This window comes from Antechinus flavipes, chromosome 2 (assembly GCF_016432865.1).
Source record: "Antechinus flavipes isolate AdamAnt ecotype Samford, QLD, Australia chromosome 2, AdamAnt_v2, whole genome shotgun sequence".
NCBI classification, from domain to species: Eukaryota; Metazoa; Chordata; class Mammalia; order Dasyuromorphia; family Dasyuridae; genus Antechinus; species Antechinus flavipes.
This window is the reverse complement of record NC_067399.1, coordinates 50604160-50619024: the sequence shown is the minus strand read 5'-3', so window position 1 is coordinate 50619024 and position 14865 is coordinate 50604160. Positions and strand designations below refer to the sequence as shown.

Below are 14865 nucleotides of genomic sequence, written 5' to 3'. Positions count from 1 at the left end.
AACAAGTAGCCCTAACCTACAGGTTCACAGGACAACTACAGCAGTTATCTTCAGCAGCGACAGACCCAAAGGGGAGGCTTCTTCAACAGGTTCTAGAAGCATTCAAGGGAAGCTGTAGTGATTCACTCTTTTGGTGAGAAAAGACTATGGTTTTTGATTCCATTGTTCTGCTTCTTGGGATGGCTGAACAAATGAAAATGAGATGTTGCTTGGTGTTGGGAAAGGAAGAGGTTGTCTGTTCCAAGGCAGTTATCCACAGTCTCCACATAGCTTCAGATCACTCCTTAGTGCTAGTTTTGGTTCACTATTGATTTCTTGATCCAATCTGCAAGGTTAAGTTCAATTCATCTGGAAAGGGAAATTTCTCTCCATGCACTCTCTGCCTGAGATTGATCAGAGTCATGGGCAAAACCAGTTGGGGTTTTCCCTGTGACTTCCTCTCAGAGACCTTTCAAAGAATCAAAGCAGTCAGACTCCTTGAAACTAGGGTAAGAATTCAAATTCAATAAAAAAATAAATGATACAATCCAATTCAAGAAAATTAATGGGTGTTGTGGAACTCAGAAATGGAAGAGATGGTAGAGATCACCTTTTCTGCTACCCTCCTTTATTTGATAAATGAGGTAATAGAGGACTAGAAAAGTTAATAATTTGCTCTGATTACATGGGTATTAAGCATTTAAGGTGGGTTTTAAATCTGGATCCTTGACTTGGAGAGGAAAGAGCACTGAACCAAGACCTAGACTTGAGCACTGCACTATTGTTGTATGCCCTTGGCCAAACAATTTCCCTTTTCTAGGTGTGAGTTTCCTCATATATCAAATGATCTCTGGAATCTCTTTCAGTTGTGTTAGTGACTTTCAGTAAATCACTTTATCTTACTGAGCCTCAGTTTCCTCATCTGTAAAAATAAGGAGATTGTACTAGATGGTCTCTGAGGTATCTTTAAGCCCTACATCTCCGTCCTATGCCACTATGATTCCAAATCCATTACCCAATTATTATCTATTATACCTTTATCTGTCAAATGATCACTATGTACTAGGCACTAAGCTAGGTACTATGGCAAGCTTCCCCTTTTCCATTCCACCCACAATCAGCTACTTTGGCCCCAGCACAATCTGTTATTTAAAACACTCTTGCAAATAAGAAACAATCAACCTTCTCAAAGCAATGGGAAGGTAAATGAGGATCTTTACTTCTTGTTGGGTATAGATTGTCCTTCATCCTAAGCAAGTAAGCGAGTGACTTACTTGGGTAAATAGGTCAATTCTCCATTGCCTCTAATTAAAGGTGTAATACAGGCAGGGCTAGACCCCAATGTGTTGACACCAGTATCCTCAGAGATGGGTATACACTATTAATAGGTAACTTGGACTGATGAAAGAAAGACCAGATCTCAGAGGATAAAGGAGTTTATATATACATATACATATATATATATATATACACACACATATATTATATACACACATGTACATATGTACATATATACACATGTACATAGACATATCTATACATACATACACATACATATATATAGAAATTATTCATTGTGAAGAATCTTTCTTTCTACAAAATCTCCCCAGTCTTGCATTTCTAACTACCTATTAATATCTTGAACTGAATGTCTCACAGACATCTTAACTGAACATGTCCAACAACTCATCCCCATGCCCCGAAACCCTTCCCTTTCCTTGATTTTCTTATTACTACTGAGGGTACCATTATCCTTCTCATCACATGGACTGTTAATCTAGAAATAACTAATTTCCTTATCCATCCCTCCTCCATTTGCATCCAATCATTTGGCAAGTGCTATTGTTTTTATTGTGGCAGCATCCCTCATATTTTCATGCATTTCCCCTCATGCCTGAACTACTGCAATAACTGATTGTCTTCCCAATCAAGTCTTGCCAATCCCAGTCCATCTTCCACTCAGCTGATAAACTGTAAAAACACAACCATGCCATGCCTCTAGTCAGTAAATATCAGTGGCTCCTTATTAATTCCAGGATCAAATGTAAAATCCTTTGCATAGTTTTTAATGCCCTTCATATCCTAGTCTCTTCCTACCTTTCTGGTCTTTTTAAACTTTACACCCTACATGTACTCTGAAATTCAGGAACATCGGACTCCTTTCTGTTCCTCGAACATGACAACCCATCTCCCATCTCTGGGCATTTTCACCAAATCTCCTCCATGCCTAGGACATCCTCCCTTTTCATTTGGGTATCTTGACTTCCCTTGGTTTCCTTCTGGTCTCAGTCTCACCTTTTGCAGTAAACCTTTCCCAACTTCTTTGATGTTGGTACTTCCTTCATCCTGTATATATCTTGCTTGTCCATACTTGTTTGCCTGTTGTCTTCCTCCATTCAACAGTGAGCTCCTTGAAGACAAAGGCTCTCTTTTTGTCCTCCTATACATTTCTAGTGCTTAGTGTAGAGTAGGCACTTAATAATTTTTTTTATTTATTAAATAACAACTTTCCAATATTTAGAAACATTTACTATGTCTAAGCCTTCTCTTCTCCAGTTTAAACATTGTCCAAGAAAGTCTTATCCAGCACCTTGTTTACCCTATCTTGGACATACCCTAATATCTAAATGTCTTTTATAAAATATGATGTCTAGCTCTGAACATAATATTGCACATGGGATCTAGTCAAGGTAGAGGACATGTATCATGTGACATCTTTCTAATTTTTAGTTGACATCTTGCACTGTTAATTGATATTGAGACTTTTTTCAATGCCCCCAAAACTCAGATCTTTTGCACATGAACTATTCTCTAAACACACATCCCTATCCTGTACTTATGAAGTTGACTTTCTGGACCTATACAGAGAACTTTACAAGCACCTATATTAAATTTCAATTAATTAGATTTGGCTCATCATTCTATTCAAATGAAGTCAATAGCTTCTTAGGAAGCTATCCCTCCTAGATTTGTGTCATCAGTTAATCTGATAAACAAGCTATCAGTGTCTTCACAAAAGATCCTTTTAAACAAACTTCAGTTAATAGACATAGAAAACTGAGGCAAAGGGACTAGGGCAGCTTCTTTGGACCTTAATTAATAAGTGTGTAGATGCTGTCCTATAATATATGTCATGTCTATGTAGTATAAATACTACAATACTACACTATTTGATCCACTCCATATAATAATAAATTAAGTGGCTAGGAATCCTTGTCCCTGGTATAGTTCAGTTTCACTTATCCATTCTTCTGTTCTTTTAGCTATTAAAAAATCCAGCTATGTTGGTTCCCTATTGAAGTCAAGAAGGAAGGATGGGAAGGAGAGCCATATGGCCCATTGGAAAAAGATCTGGCCCTTGAGTCAAAGAACATGAGTTTTTAGTTTTTGCTATCTATAATTTCATGTGACATTGGGAAAGTTACTTCATCCCTCTAATCTTGGTTTTCTCATCTTTAAAATGAAGGGATTGTACTGTCTGCATCTTGAAATTTTATGATTTGTCCAATTTTGAAGGGTTGGCTCCTAGTAAATTCCCAATATATATTTGCTGAGTAACTGATTGGAAGAAATGCATTGTTTCTGGAGTCACAGGCTGTTGGTCTTATTGTTTGGTTGTTTTTAGTCATGTCCAATTTTATGTGATCCCATTTGGAATTTTCTTGGCAAAGATATAGACATCATTTACCATTTCCTTCTCCAGCTCCTTACAAATAAGAAAATTGAGACAAACAGGTATAGTAACTTGCACAGGATCTCACAGCTAGGAAATGTCTGAGGCTAGATTTGAACTGTATCCACTATAGCACCATCTGAGTTCTTGAATTCAAATCCTAGCCTTCCTGCTGTTTTGCTGTGTTGTGAGTTCTTGAATAAATCACTAAGAGACCCCATGGTCAAGGGTCCAAGAATTGTCACCTGTGAATCAACCCTATGATCACATAGGGTTTAGAGCTAATGGGGACCTAGAAGATCATTTAGTCAGTCATTTATAGAGGGAAAAGCTGAGACCTAGAAGGGTAAAAAACTGGATCCCAGCCTCCACATCCAAAGTTCTCTCTACCATACACCATGTCTTAGTTCCGGAATTTCCTGCTGACCTTTCTTTTTGAATGTTCTGGCCTAACAATCTTGTCTTATTTCAGACTCTCAGGTAGTTGAATTAAACTAGTGTGTGGTTGTGTGTATGTATGTATGTATGTAAAGGAAGGGAGGGGAGAGAGAGAGAGAGAAAGAGAGACAGAAAGAGAGAGAAAGAAAGAGAGAGAGACAGAGAGAGACAGAGAGAGAGAGAGAGAGACAGAGACAGAGAGAGAGAGAGACAGAGACAGAGAGAGAGAGAGAGAGAGAGAGAGAGAAGAGAGAGAGAGAGAGAGAGAGAGAAGGTGATAGGGGAAGGGAAAGACAGAGACAGAGACGAGAGAGGGGAGACAAAGAAACAGATATGGAGATAGATACAAAGACAGAAAGAGAGGGAAGATGGAGGAGAAGGAGGTGAGAGAGAAGGAAGAGGAGGAGAAAGAGAAAAGAGGAAGAAGAGTAGAAGCAGAAGAAGGAGGAGAAGGAGCAGAGAAGAAAAGAGAAGAAGAGATGAGATGGAGAAGGAGAAAGAAGAGAAGAAAGGAATAGTGAGAAAGGAGAGCAGAGGGGAGGGGAGGGAATAGAGGAAAAGGAAGGAGAAGGGAGGGGAAGAGAAAAGAGGGAAGTAGAGGGGAGGAGAAGGGAAAGGAGGGGAGGAGAACAACAACAGAGAGAGGGAGGGCAGAGGAGGGAGGGAACAGGTAGAGAGGGAAAAGGGGAGAAAAAGAGAGGGACAGGGAAAGGAGAGTGGGAGATGGGGAAGGAAAAGGAGAGGAGGAGAGGGAAGAGGAGGGAAAGGGAGAAGAGAAGAGGGGAGGAAAAAAGAGAGAAGGGGAGAAAAGAAGAGGGGAGGAAAGAAGAGAGGGGGGCAGTCAGATTTTCTATTGCTGAAACTTTTCCCAGGGTAGTGGCAGAGAAGGAAGGTTCAGGGTAAGAGGAAGGGCGGACAGTGGATTCCAGGACTCTCCTGCCAGCTGGAAGGAGGGAAAGGTGGGCTAAAGCAGGTCCAGGTCAAGGATAAGACTTGGGAGCCAAGCAGCTCCTGGGGCTTTGTCAGAGTGCTGGGCACCCGGGCCTGGTTTCCATGGTTTAGAAAGCTGCAGAAGGCTTTCATGTCAAAAGGCAGAAAGACTCTATGAATATTTCATTAGGAAAGCAATGTGCTGTGCTGCGGGGAACATCTGGCTGGAGTCTCCAGGGACCTCTGGCTCAGTGCAGGAAGCAAGGACTGTGAAATGTGGAAAGAGAAGAGAAAAGGAGGAGGAAGAGCAGGAAAAGGAGGAAGAGAGAGACAGACAAATGGAGACTGAGAGAGACGGGGGCGGGGAATAGAGAGGGAGGAAAGGAGAGAAGAGAGAGGGGGAGGGAGAGAAAGAGGGAGGGAAAGAGGGGGAGAGAGATGGAGGGAGGGAGAAAGGAGGGAGAGAGAGAAGGAGGGGGAGAGAGAGGGAAGGAGGGAGAGAGAAAAGGAAGGAGAGGGAGGAAGAAAGAGAGAGAAAGAGACAGAGACAGAGAGACAGAGAGAGAGAGAGTTAAAAGATGTGCATGGAGGAGGAAAGGCCCTATACATAGGAACCCTATCTCCTGCTGCTTGGACACAGTACTGTTGCTCCCAATTCAATTTACTTACATTCAATAAGCATTAATTAAGTGCCTGCTGTGTGCCAAACCCTGGTGATCCAGAGACAAACACACAACCCACTAATTCTACCTGTCCCCATGGAGCTAACAGTCCGCACGGAGTGGGCGGGGCCTTCTCCGACAGTGCATCAGTCAGGCACCAGACTCTGGCAGCACAGTGGGATCATGGGTATAAGGCCGCTGTCAACCCCAAAAGACTCTAGAGGAAGATTACTTCTGTTACACTTCTGTTGAGAGACGTAGGGAAGCACTGGCCAGGAAGCTAGCTTCCGAACTAGGAAGACCTGGATTCAAATTCCATTCGCACTTGGGCTGGATGGCCTGAGGAGGGGGCTTGACTCCTCAGGGTTCCAGGGCCCATGGTCTAGGCAGCTCTAATTCATATATTGTAGAGAAAGTGCCAAGCCCAGCCAGAAGAAGGTCCCAACACCAATGAAATCTCAGCTCCTGTCTGTCTTCCGTTGCATGATTTTCTCTGGGCAGGACTCCTCCAGGACTCTAGGGAGCACAGACCCAGAGAACGGCACGAGAGAGAGCGTGGGGGCAGAACACAGAGGGGGGCACCCATAGGAGGGCCCCAAAATGGCAGCCTAACAATGGTGCACATCACTATAGAGCTTCATGGTTTACAGCACTTTTCTCACAATGCACATACACACACACCCACCGCTTGGCAGCCTGGATTTGGCAAAGGATGACTGCATTGTTCTCTTCATTTTCTTGATATGGGCAGACAGGGAAGAGCAAGATAAGAGATGCTCATGGAGGAGGAGAGGAGAGGAGGGGGTCAGAGAGGTGATTTGCCCAGTTATATTGCAAATGAATAGTTATAGGGAAAGAAAAGAAGGAAGGAAGGAAGGAAGGAAGGAAGGAAGGAAGGAAGGAAGGAAGGAAGGAAGGAAGGAAGGAAGGAAGGAAGGAAGGAAGGAAGGAAGGAAGGAAGGAAGGAAGGAAAAAGAAAAAAAAAAAGAAAAAGAAGGAAGGCAGAGGAAGGGAGGGAGGAATCAGCATGGTTTAATGGAAAGGATGGTGATTCTTCTGTCAGAGGCATGAGGTTCAGCTCCTAACCCCATCACTGGGGCTGTATGATCTTGAGCAAGGAACTATTCTAAAATTTCCTCTTTTTTTTTTAAACTAAACTTACACAGTATATAGAGGGCTAAATCCTGAATTCAAATCTGACCTCAGACACTTACTAACTGCATGATCCTAGGAAAGTCATTTAATTTTGCCTTAGTTTCCTCATCTGTAAAATGAGGATCCTAACAGCCCCCACCTCCCAGGGTTGTTTATTGTGAGGATCAAGTGAGAAAACATAAGTAAAATGCTCTGACAATCTAAAAGAGCTAAGTGAATGTTGGTTATGATTACCCCTCCCCCCCAAAAAAGGGCACTTGCATATACATGGAACAGGAAAAGAAATTGCAGATTCATTCCACAAAGCTATAACACAGTCACCCAGTAACCTTCAAAACTCTCCTGCTTGTCTAGGCTTATTTGGGGCACTCTGGACCTCAGTTTCTCTATCTGTAAAGTGAGCTGTTGGACTAGATGGGCCTTTAAGTTCAATTCCATCTATAAAATTCTCTGGAATGGGCAGCCTGGGTCAGGCAGCAGGATAGCAGAAGGGAGAATGGGGAGGGTAGAAGTTTGATTCCCAGCTGCTCTTTCTAGTTTGCCCCCTGTTCTTCTCCAAGTCCCCCAACCTCTCCTAGGTTCCTTATCCTTTTTTCTGCTCTGACCTGAGCCTCCAAGGTAGAGGATGAGGCAGGAATCAGGACCAGACCAGAGACGTAAAAGCCACCGGACTCCAGAGTGAGCAGGTGGGATCTGCTCTAGAGGCTTCCACGGAAAGCAAGTCGGCATTGAGCTCCTTAGAAGAAGCCTTACTCATCCTGGGCCAGCAAAGTCGAGGACACCTGTTGCTTCCTGCTGAACTCTGGGTAGGTGGGGTGCCCAGGAAGCTCATTGTCAGGGCAGGAGCAGTGAGCATCTTGTGTGAGCTGCAGTTTTCGTTAAATTTCAGGCTCCCAATCCTTGTTGAGAAAGTACCAGCCAATCCTCCACGGTGTCCCTCTGCCTCCCTCCTTCCCCATCCCTTCCAAATCCCTCTTGGAGTTAGGGGCTAGTCTGCCAGGGGCTTACACCTGGTCCAGAAAGGAGGGCTGGGAAGTCCCATAGCCAGACTTGGCCATGGATCGAGGTACTCCCGTCACCTTATCTATCCCACTGGAGGCTGACGGATGGGCACAACTAGGCTATGCAAAGTGCTGTACTGGGGGCTCACGGTTTCCTCTCAGGAATACCCCACTGGAGGATATAGAAACAGAAGGTGCAGAGAACCAGATACTTCACAAAGTTATGGATGGAAAGAGATGACGATTGCCCGGTGATCAAAAGGCAGAGGTGGATGTCTGGGGGAGGCTAAAACTCAAGCTGTTAGGTAGTGTTGTAGGTAGAGTGCTGGACCTGAGTTCAAATCACCACAATGAAAAACAGGGAGGATCATGGGCTTTTCCTGCTACATGGATCCTAGCAGTACATGCTGAAACCAAAGGATCCTGGTTCTCAAAAGAGGAATCTGAAGTTGTTCAGGCTTCTCAGAGTCAGGAATGAGCTTGAGGTCACACCCACACCCACACAGCATCCACATTCCTTCCTTTCTAGAATCCATCAGCCCCCACACCCACAGGGCTATCTTTGTCCCATCCCATAAGCTTTCTCGTGTCCGCCATCTTGAATGAGAGCAGCGAGAGGTTATATGGTCTGAGAGAAGGAGACTTGAGATCAAATGAAATCAGGGTTCAAATGTCCCGATTGACCCTCCCAGTTGGATGGCCTCAGACAATTTACTTACATCCTATCTCTTTACCTCTGTCTCTAAAATGAGGATAATTATATTTGTAGCGGTCGCCTTCCATGGTTGTGTTAAGGATCAAGCGAGATAATACATATGCAATATAGACAGATTTAACTATTCTCATAGAGCCCAGACAACGACGTTCTGTTCCTGTAGATGAAACCTCTGACAATCTTTCTGTGCCTTTTCTACCCAAAAGAACTCTGGAACCTTTGTCTGATTGAGTATCTGCTCAAAGCCCGTCTCCCTCTTTCCTTCTCTTCTAGTCTTGGATTTGCATGTTAGAGTCCCCTATCTCTCCCTCCCCATCGAGGGTCTGCTCAGTGAATCTTGGGGGCTGTATGAGAAATCGGTACCCCACTTAGCCCTTATTTCTTCTTGCTCAATAGCCTCTATAATCCCATCTACTAAAGTGACAATCCTATGATCTCTGGGATCCCTTTTCCCCCTTTCCCACTTTGAGCACGGCCATAGCTCTGCTCCAAATTCTGCCTGCTAGGCTGAGAGAGCACATCCCAGCTCCTTCCTGGCACAGCTACTCTCATGGGCCACGCTCCTCCCCGACTTCCCATTGGAACGCGGGTCCCTACCTGAGGCAGGTGAGGTAGGGCCTCTGCTGATGCTTTTTCCCAGTTCTTGGCCCCAATCTGAAATGCAATCCGGCTTCTCTAGAAAAGAGCTGACTATCCTTTGAAACTAACAAAGGGGCAAAGAGTATCAGGGAAAAGCTCATTTCCAATCTGTCCTTGCATCCTCCCTCAAGGAAGGGCATATCAATGTCAGCCTGGCGAATAGTCTTTTCCATTCATTTCAGCAGCTTCTAGGCTTGTCCTTCCTAATCTGTCTTGACTATAGCCTAAGGACCTTTGTCAAAATCCTGCCATGGCTAGCGGCAGGGCGTCCACAGGATTTGTGGGTTGGGTTGAGGATTCCCTTTGGAGGAAAGGAGAAAGAAGTGCCTCAGTGTACCCCCAGCCCATCAGAAGCCATATACTGCTAGCGGAGAGATGAAGACTTGGACACCTGGTCCCCAAGCCCAAGTCTGGACCGGTAATACTAGTTTGGGATCCCTTTTCTCCTATAGCCACTAAAAAAAACCCACGTTATCTGCGGGATTCACGCTTCTGCGGCAAAGGAGAGCCCGCAGCCTGTGGCCCCAGCCCCAGCCTTGCCTGCTGTCCCACTTCCCACCTGCAGATCAGTCTCAGACCCAGAAGGATGATGCCCAGTTTGTTCCAGCTGCCCCTGGCAGGGCTGGGCTGGGGGGAGGGATATATTATCCTCAGAGCAAAAGGGATGGCCTGCCAAGTCAGAGGCTCGGTCCCTTCCTAAGCAGCAGCCTGGCTCTTGGGCACACCGATATTCGAGATTTGTTCCTTTGCTCGCAATACTTGGCTGTGATCCCATCACTTTGCACATAGGGACCCCCAGTACAGAGCCAGGGCTGAGAGGAGGAGGCATGGGGTAGGGGGTGAAGGGAAGGAAAGGAATCATGTCATGGGGTCTGACTCCCCAGACCTTCCAGGCTCCTCTCAGACCCCTCCTCTCCCAATACATACACTTCCCAGACTTGGCAATCTGTCCTTGGCAGGCAGAGGCAGTGGGAAGGAATAGACTGACATTCAAGGAAGGCTTTGCAGGAAGTCCCCAAAGAGAAGGGAGAACAGACTTCAATGTCTGGGATGTAGGGAAGGGGCTAAAAACGATGAACTGATGGGGAAAACAAGGAAGGACATCTGTTAGGAGGGGTGATGCCCAAGAACTGATTCTTCCTAAGATGGGTGGGGCACCCGGCAGATGGAGCTGAAGATGGTCGCCATGCTAGGGTCTGCAGAGCCAATTCATATGCTTGGTCTCGGGCTCCTGTCTGCTCAGTCCCCGCGCCCCTCCCCCTACTTCTCGCCTTCTGCCTCTGCCTGGGCAGTGCCAGCTCCCAGAGCCTTGACATATCCCAGTGGGAATGGATGGGGTCAGCACCCAGCCACCTGGAGTCCTCACACCTCTCAGCCAAGTTTGGCCCCAACCACGAGGCCCCAACAGCACAGGGCTGACTCCGTGCCCGGGAGCTGATGCCAGCCGATACACCCCGGAGGTCAGGAGGGCACCCCCACACGGGCAGAGGCACGGGCACGGTCAATCCTGCTCACGGACCTCACCTCTCTTAGCCGATTTGCCAGTCCCATTCAGCCCTGGCACCACTCTCCCCAGCCCTCCCAACCCCGTTCGTTGGGTCCCCAACCTGGAAGTGACAGAGACCAGCCGGCCACCCATTACCTGCGCTGCATATGTCGCCACATCTCTCCCGGCTTGCTTGCTCACTCTCCGGGTTCGCCTGCATGCTGCAGCCTTGTCCTCCATGGCACCTCTGCCAACTCAGACGCCGCCTGCTTCAGGAGGAGTTGCCAGCTATTTGTTGTGGGTTTTGTTTTGTTGGGTTTTTTTTTTGGCCCCATGCTGCCTGCTGGCACTTTGGCAGCAAGAGCCTTGTCGCTCCATCGATGGCATGTGTCCATTTCTCCTCCCTTCCCAAATCACCCTCCCTCACCTCTTCCTTCTCTATGCCTCTGGAGTCCCCTGCAGTGCCAGCTCCGAGGGAAATTGGCAGGAACTAAACCGGAGAGATCCTCTCAGCAGCTGATTGTAGCCACGTTTTTTTTTTTTTTTTTGGTATTTAAAACACACACACACACATACACACACACATACACACACACACACACGCACATACAACCCCCCCCCCCCAACAAACAGGCAGTCCTTCTGTCAGGAACAGACCCTAGCCAAGTGAGCCAAGAAGAGGGGCATGCAGCAGGGAGAGAGAGAGAGATGGGCTCCTTTGAGTGGGCTAGTAACTCTCTCCAGCCAATGACTCCATTTCTTCCTCTCTCCCCATCTCTCTCCCTCTTACGCAAACCAACGGGAAAAAAAAAAAGGAAACTCAAATTCATGTCACATTTCTGAGCTTCCTGATTGGTTACACCTTTTTTTACTAGCCTGGTCCTTAAAAGCTCAGTTCTACTTCTCCCCACCACATCATTCCCACTTTACAGTCTGCTTCTCTACTACCCTCCTGATGGGCTATTGGGTTTGGTGGGCTCTTGGAAACCTTCTACATGTGACCAATTCTGTCCTCCAGACCCTCACTCCTCTCCGACCCACCTTTCCACTCCCCAGAGACAGATCTTTTCTTAGAAAGCCTCCTGCTACAAGGACAGTTTCTTGGATCCCTTGGCTACCATCATGAGCCATTCCTAAGGGTGGAGATCAGATTACTGGGGTCTTGAAAATCAAGCTCTGGTCCCCACTTGGTTTCTACAACCTCCCTTCCAGGACTCCATGGTCATGGCAACAAAAATGCCCACTTCATTACAGCCTCATGTAACTGCTTCTTGGGACTCAAGTATAAGACCTTCCATTGCTCTCATAGCATCATTGATTGACAGCTGAAAGAGCTTCTGGGAGGTAGGGGAGGGGAGGCCATCTATTTCAGCACCTCCGTTCTAGATTGGCAGATACCTCAAAAACATGGAATGACTTATCCAATGTCAAACAAGGAACAATGGCAGGTCTTCACTCAGCAGTCTTTCCAATAGACCATCCTGTTTCTCAATTTGGAACTAAAAAAAGGTTTAGGAAATTTCTAATCCAATACCCTTATTTAACAGATAAGGAAAAAAACTGGGGATACGATGTGATTTGCTTAAAGGATGCATAGGTGATGAGTTGGAGTTTGAACACCAAACTTTTGAGTCCAAACTTAGTGCCCTTTCCATTACTCCATGCAATATTTTCACTTCAGTCCCTACTTCTTACCATTATCTCCCTTTTCCTTTCCTCTTTTCTCCCTCCCCTACTCTATTCCTTCTTTGCTTTGCATAATTCCGTGTTAAAGGTTAACTTCTGTGTTCTAATTCTATTTCAACAATACTTGAATAGCATATGACTTTGAACAAGACTTTTCGCCATTTAATTTGAGCCTTCAGTTTTCCTATCTACAAAATGAGGATTTTGGATCAAAGCTAGAATTCTTGACTATTAATGGTATCCTAAACATCTTGAGGTACCTATGGAGCCACCCTCAGAACCATGTTTTTAAATGCACAAAATAAAATTGATGGGAGCAAAGGAAATGAATTTAATTGAAATACAGTTATCAAAAAATTTTTTTAAACTAGTTTCAGCCATTTTGGGGTTAAGAACCCCAGGATTAGATGAATTCTTTTTTTCTTTACCGAACTCATTTCTTATGACCTTCTCCTCCTCCCCATCTTAACTAGACACAGAGAAGGCCATACTTTTGATCTTTTTAAACTTAAAAGTATTTCATGTCCATATTCAAGAACTCTAGTATTCCTTTATCCAATCATAATCTGTTATCATTCCTTTCTCTCTGCCTAACAATCCATAACCCTATTCTTTTCTTCTTCTTTTTTATTATAGCTTTTTATTTACAAGATATATGCATGGGTAATTTTTCAGCATTGACAATTGCAAATGCTTTTGTTCCAACTTTTTCCCTCCTTCCTCTTACCCCCTCCCCCAGATGGCAGGTTGACCAATACATGTTAAATATGTTAAAGTATAAGTTAAATACAATATAAGTATACATGTCCTAACAGTGATTTTGCTGTACAAAAAGAGTCGGATCTTGAAATAGTGTACAATTAGCCTGTGAAGGAAATCAAAAGTGCAGGTGGACAAAAATGGAGGGATTGGGAATTCTATGTGGTAGTTCATAGTTATCTCCCAAAGTTCTTTCGCTGGGCGTAGCTGGCATAACCCTGTTCTTAATCCTTCTGATGACCTCCCATTCTTCTGAAGGGAATGTTACAACCCTTGCATGGCTTACACTGTCCTGCCTTCCCTATCTTGACCCCTTGGGAAAACAATTCAACTTTATGGTTTCCTTTTCTCTTGGGTCCTTTGCACCCTCATCCTATTGCTAATCTTGCCTTACCAAGACCCAGGCTTGTATTACTCCCAACATCTACTGCTTCTACTCCCCAAATACTAAATGAAGCTGAAAAAAATCACAAAACCTCTCTAACCAGATCTCCTCCAATATGTTACACAATCTCAACTGAGTCCTTGCTATGCCATGGCAATTCTTTCACACCTCCCTAACTGCTCTCCCACTCACCAGAGCATCTTTTTAAAATCTCTTCCTCCCTCCTCAAACCTTCCATGGTTCCCCTTCCTCTCTTAGAGAACCTTCGTCACCTTTACTGAAAAAATGAAGACTGTGCATATTTCAGAAAAATCTGAAAAGACTCAAATGAATAAATGCTGAGAGAAGTATGCAGAACCAGAAGAACATTGTATATAGTAATGGCAACATTGTGTAATGATCAACAGTGATAGACTTAGCTTTTCCCAGCAATGCCATGACTCAAGACAATTCTAAGGGACTTGTGATGGGAACTGCTATCCACATCCAGACTCTGAATGCAGATCAAAGCATACTATTTTCACTCTTTTCCCTTTCTTGTGGTTTTTTTTCCCTTTTGTTTTGAATCTTCTTTCCCAAGATGAATTTTGTGGAAATATGTTTAACATGATTGAACATGTATAATATGTATCAGATGTCTTGCTGTCTTGGGTGGGGAAGAGGGAGAGGGAGAAAAATTTGGAGCTCAAAATCTTACAAAAATGAATGTTGAAAACTATCTTTACAGGTAATTGCAAAAAATAAAATATTACTAAGACAAAATAAATAAATCTACAGTAGGCAATGGGAGTCTGAATTAGTCTGAATCTAAAGCTAAATAAAGGCCATTTGACAAATGCTTTCTTTTTTCCTCCTCCTTCTCTTCTGTCATTCAAATGCCTTTCCCCATATTCACCTTGTTCATCCATGATCACATGAAGAGATAGTCCTTCTTGGCAAAGTAAACACCTTGACATGCACAAGGGCTCCCATCTCATTCCATCTTCTCCAACACACTGAACCCTCCATCATCTCTACCCTCTAACTAATCTTCATTTTCTTCTTATCTAAGCTATTTTTCTACTGTCTACAAAAAAGCCCATGTCTCCCGGTCCTCAAAAACCCCTTATTGAATCAGTCTTTTCCCACTAGCTATCATCCCCATATCTCTCCTCTTTGTGTCTAAACTCCTCAAGAGAGCCATCTACAATCAGTGCTTTCATTTCCTTTCTTTTCTATCTCTTCTTAACTCTTTGGCTTCTGACCTCATCATTCAATTGAAACTGTTGTCTCCAAAGTTACCAATGATCTCTGAATTGTCAAATCTTAATGGCCTTTTCTTAATCTCATCCTTTTTGACTTCTCTGAATCCTTATGC

General features: G+C 44.5%; 1 long non-coding RNA gene across 1 annotated transcript in view; it reads right to left on the bottom strand.

The window, feature by feature from the left end:
• LOC127547782 (uncharacterized) overlaps positions 1-11235 on the bottom strand; it is a 32174-nt gene extending 20939 nt beyond the window's left edge. Inside the window, exon 1 of the long non-coding RNA XR_007950266.1 lies at positions 10835-11235. This is a non-coding gene — a long non-coding RNA (uncharacterized LOC127547782). The remainder of the gene's footprint in view (positions 1-10834) is intronic.
• Positions 11236-14865: the final 3630 nt, after the last annotated feature.